The following is a 6,000-nucleotide window of genomic DNA, read 5'->3' as shown; positions in this document are numbered from 1 at the left end:
ATATATATATATATATATATATGTGTGTGTATATATATATATATATATACATGTATGTATGTATACATACATGACATATACTATATCCAATACTCTGCATCAATAAAATCATGCCCACAGACACAATCACCAAAGATTTTTTTTCTCTCTAAACGGTGATCAATAAGATTTACCCCCGATGGAAAGTTCCGTCAAAATTTGCATTCTACATTCGACATTTCGGAAATTTTACCGATACGGAGAAAAATAATGAATAATGAAGGAATCTCGGTTGTTTATCTGACACTTACATTCTTCACGACGGTGTTTTTTGGAAAAATAGGAAACCAGAAAGGTCTCACTTCCAAAGATGAAGTTGACTTGATTTCCGCAGGTCGCTATTTCATCTCGGTAAACGGTTCGCCTCAAATCTAGATGAATCCTAGGAAGGAACTTGTTGGAGAATTGATGGTATAGTTAGGACAAGTAATTTTGGAAGGAATCTCAGAACTTTTTTATTTTATCTTTTTATTCAAAAAGTTAAATTACATTTTTTACAATCACAATATTTCCAATATGATCACATTCTATAGTACTTTTATATAATCAAACCATCTAATATAATAATTCACAAAATTACACATCTTTATTTTGATTTTTAGTTACTCAAAAACAATGATTTATATACCTTTTTGTACCCGAGTTTTACGGGCTGTCCTATAGCCAATTCTTTTTAGCGAGGCAGAATTGCACCAACTCGCATAGGTGCCCTTTTAGCTCGGAAAAGTTTCCTGATCGCTGATTGGTTGGATAAGATGATTCTAACCAATCAGATAACAGGAAACTTTTGCGAGCTAAAAGGGCACCGCTGCGAGTCAGTGCAAATGTGCCTCATTGAAAAAAATTGGGTATAGTGCAACAGCCCGTGTCATGCTATAGGCAAGGCGTTCTTAAACGAACGAACGAATCCATGCTATTAAAAATATCGGCTAAATATTTAGATAGATATGCACACACGCACACACACAGATTTAACCCTTCTCACTCCTTTCCTAACTCCAACCTGCTAGTTCGGCAACCTCTCACCAGGGTATGACCACTCTCTCTACCTTCGGAGCATGAAATATATATTTGTATTTTGGAAATTAATATTACTGACTTATAAAATAACTTACGTTTCTTCTTGAAGCAGTTTCTTGTGATTCCATGTAATCTAATTATTATTATTATTTCTAGCCAAGCTACAACCCTAGTTGGAAAATCAAGATGCTATAAGACCAATATTTACTTTTGCTATTCTAAAATTTTCTTAATATTATTGATTACAGCTATTACCATTATTTAAGAGACCAAAAGGGGGAAAATCCTATCTTTAATTAAACTACTGTATATGCATGGAGAAAAACTATGCAGCATTTTGATTAATTTCAGAAAAAAAAATTAAAATACAAGAATTTTTATTTACGTAATTCTAAAAGAAAGAACAAATGACAAAATACCCTTTTTGATTACACTATATAACATGAAAAGATCATGCTGGATTATGATTAATTTTCAGAAAAAAATAATAAAAAAAATTACTGTTTTTTAATTTCATATATAATTCTAGCAGAAAGCATAAGACAAAATACCCCATTTTGATTAAACTATACATGAAAAAAAATCATGCTGGATTATGAATAATTTTCTAAAAAAAAAAAAAATAATTAAAAATTAACGTTTTTTAATTTCATATATAATTTTAACAGAAAGCATAAAAGACAAAATACCCCATTTTGATTAAACTATATACATAGCAAAATCATGCTGAATTATGAATAATTTTCTAAAAGAAAAAAAATAAATAAATAAATAAAAAATAAGTTTTTTAATTACGTAATTTTAACAGAAAGCATAAATGACAAAATACCATTTTTGATTAAACTATAGACAAAAAAAAATCATGCTGGATTTTGATTAATTTTCAAAAAAAAAAGAAAAAAAAATCTTAAAAAGGAAGCAGACTTTTTAATTACGCAATTTCAACACGTTGTGCAATGTCCCTCCTGGCTGTCGGAAATCCTGCAAGCTGATATCATTACACTTCTCATATTTTTGTAGCGTGAAGAAGGACTCTCAAGCAATGCACCAGTCCCTCTCTCTCTCTCTCTCTCTCTCTCTCTCTTTCGACCCCTTCTCTTTCTCTTTTTCGACCCCTTCTCTTTCTCTTTTTCGACCCCTTCTCTTTCTCTTTTTCGACCCTCTCTCTCTCTCTCTCTCTCTCTCTCTCTCTCTCTTTCGACCCCTTCTCTTTCTCTTTTTCGACCCCTTCTCTTTCTCTTTTTCGACCCCTTCTCTTTCTCTTTTTCGACCCTCTCTCTCTCTCTCTCTCTCTCTCTCTCTCTCTCTTTCGACCCCTTCTCTTTCTCTTTTTCGACCCCTTCTCTTTCTCTTTTTCGACCTTCTCTCTCTCTCTCTCTCTCTCTCTCTCTCTCTCTCTCTCTCTCTCCAGTTCAAACCCTTTCACTCTTCCTCTCTCTCTTTCGGCCCCCTTCTCTCTCTAATCCTTTTCTGTTGAGAGAGAGAGAGAGAGAGAGAGAGAGAGAGAGAGAGAGAGAGAATTATCTGACTATACGGAAGTAATAAACAGAAAGGCCGCACAATAGCAGAAATTTGTGTCTTTGTGTCCATCATTTTGTCTCTGTTTACTGAAAACCCGTAGAAGGTTAGTTAATACTCACCTTCCTCGGTCCTATGCACTGAAGCTACTGGTATGATTTAATGAAAGTTTATTTCCTGTATTTATGTTGGTTTTACTGTAGGGCCTCTTGGAGGAATGCTGTTCGACCCTGGTTCCTTTTCCGGAAGCGCCGTAACGAGAGATTTTGTAGCAAAACGTTTATGTTGAATTGGCTGACATAAGACTTTTTTTTTAGTTTACATATAAAAGCTGCGTTTTAATGTTGTTACTGATCTTAAAATATTTTATTTTAATTTTCATTACTTCTCATATAGTTTATTTGTTTCCTTACTTCCTTTCCTCATTGGGCTATTTTTTCCTGTTGAAGCCATCGGGCTTATAGCATTCTGATCTTCTAACAAGAGCCCCGTTCGGATATATGGTCCGGGCAATCTGTGTGTGTGTGTGTGTGAGAGAGAGAGAGAGAGAGAGAGGAGAGAGAGAGAGAGAGAGAGAGAGAGAGAGAGAGAGTTTGTAAAGCTCAAGGTACTATTATGGTTTTCATACTCATTTCACTTATATTGGTCAATAATCATTAATCGTTTCCATTTGGTTAACATCCTAAGTGAAAGACTTTAACGTGTGAATATGAACAGTTCTCTGTGCTGGATCATGTCATGTAAATAACAAGCCCTTGTTCCAGCAGCTGCCAATGTTTGGTCACGTTGTAGATTCGGGGTCGAGTGTTCACCTTTTGTTTATATTTGTGAGGAAGCCTTTGTTGTCGCGCCAAGGAGTGCTCCGAAGCAAAAGATTGCAAGAGACTCGATTTGGTTTTTACCGTCTGTCATTGTTTCGTCGTTTTCTGCTACTCGAGTGCTTGATGTCATTCATTTATAAGAGAGATCGTTTATAACTACGTCATGATACTTATTTATGATTAGGAATATTTCTTTATATTATTTATTCATTAATTTTTATATTGTTTATTTATTTCCTCTCCTCACTGGGTTATTTTTCCCTGTTTTTGGAGGTCTTCAGCTTGATACATCCTTCTTTTCCAACTAGGGTTGTAGCTTAGCTAGTATATATATATATATATATATATATATATATATATATATATATATATATATATATATATATACATAATGACTTCGCAATTGAAGAGAAAGAGAGCCTTATTGTTCCGGTAGGGAGCTACCCGGAGGTAACTCAAAGAAAAGGAAATGTAGAAACGATATTATATCTTACCCACCGTCTTCACAGGGCAATTTCCTTCCCCGGAAACTTAATTTCAGGTGGATTAGTGACTCCCACAGTCTAATGAAAGGAGTATAAAGGCAGAACGACTTACCAGCCACCGACCGATCTATGGTAACCGAATTTTTAAAAGGAAATCTTAATCAATGAAGGTTTGCGAAGGTTCGACTTTGGAAAACTGATAGTGCACGTCTCATGTCTACCATTAGGTTCTTCAAGTTGAACCATTGTGGATTTCAGTACCGTCTATACTTTTTCTCATTGCGTGTATGTAGCTCTCTCTCTCTCTCTCTCTCTCTCTCTCTCTCTCTCTCTCTCTCTCGACATACTTATCATGTTATTGAATTTATAATTCACTTTATTTTTTCGTATTATTATTATCATTATTAATTGCTAAGCTTTAACCCTATTTGGAAGAACAGGATGCTATAAGCACAAAGGCTCAAACAGAGAAAATAGCCCAGTGAGGAAAGGAAACACGGAAAAAAAAATCTTTAAGAGTAACATTAAAATAAATATCTCCTATAAAAACTTTAACAAAACAAGAGGGAAAGAAACAAGACGGAACAGCATACTTTAGAGTACCCTCAAGCAATGTCCCCTTCACAAATACAGTATGTGGTATCAGATTAATTAACTTTTATATTTTCCACCTTATAGGTAATATGTAGGCAATTGCATGTTTAATTATTATAATCACTCTGTTTTCCTACTCTCGTTTAATTTTTACAATTCTTCTGCATTTTCTTATTACTTTACGCAATGTTTATATCGCTGCCGGCATATATTTATTTTAATGTTTTTACTCTTCTTAAGATATTTTCTATTTTCCTTTCCTCACTGGGCTATTTTCCCTATTGGAGCCCCTGGACTTAAAGCATCCTGCTTTTCCAACTAGGGGTGTAGCTTAGCAAATAATAATAATAATAATAATAATAATAATAATTATTATTATCTTTCGAAAACATTGTGTAGAAAATTACAGAATACTATTTTTTTTTTTTTTACTTATTTTACATTTTTGAATACACATAACTCCCTTCAAATGACTTTCCTGCTTTTTACTTTATTTTTTCTTCTACAGTTTACATTAATGTTTAAGATGAACCTGTGTTATTTACTGGAAAATAACTCGCCCTTTAAATCATTAACCCTATATATTAAGATGTCTTTTACTGTAACTGATCTTTTTTTTTAAATAGAGATTTGGATTAGAATATAAGTATAGATCAATGAATGGAAAAAATAGTCATTTATATATATATATATATATATATATATACATATATATATATATACAATTCTATATATATATTATATATATATAATTCTATATATATATATGTGTGTATATATATATATATATATATATATATATATATATATATATATATATATACACATACTGTATATGTATACACACACACACACACATATATATATATATACATATATATATATATACATACATACAGATAAATTCTCTCTCTCTCTCTCTCTCTCTCTCTCTCTCTCTCTCTCTCTCTCTCTCTCTCTCTCTCTCTCTCAGTACAAGAATATTACTTACTATATTTCTGTGAGTGGTTTCCAGCGCGAGTGGGGGCTGGAACAGGGATGAGTGGTGTCACCATAGTTGTTCAATTTGTTTTTTGATGGAGCTGTCAGAGATGTGATTGCTTGAGCGCTTGGTCGTTGTCTGAACTAATAGATGAGGGTGATCAACCTGGTTAGCCTTTTTTCGTGCCAAAAAACTCAAAATATGTCCTTTTTTCATGCTAGATACCCAAATTTGGCCTTTTTGAAATTGGTTGACCTTAAATGCTATATTTTCGGCCTTTTTCTACTATGAGGTTGGCCTTTTAAAGCTGCAGATGATCAGACGTTGGACTGTTATCACTTGGAAAACCTGACAACCCTGAGTGGCAGGTGAATCAGTTGTTGTTGGCGTATGATACTGTATTGGTCGCAGACTTGGAGGAGGAGCTGTGTGTGTTACTGAGAGAGTTTTGGAAGGGAGTCTGAAACAAGGAAGTTGCCAGTTAATGTGGGTAAGAGTAAGGTTATGGGGTGCACAAGAAGGGAGGGTGGACGTAGATGTC

Source organism: Palaemon carinicauda, chromosome 13 (genome assembly GCF_036898095.1).
Source record: "Palaemon carinicauda isolate YSFRI2023 chromosome 13, ASM3689809v2, whole genome shotgun sequence".
In the NCBI taxonomy this organism is placed as follows: Eukaryota; Metazoa; Arthropoda; class Malacostraca; order Decapoda; family Palaemonidae; genus Palaemon; species Palaemon carinicauda.
This window is presented reverse-complemented; position numbering follows the sequence as displayed.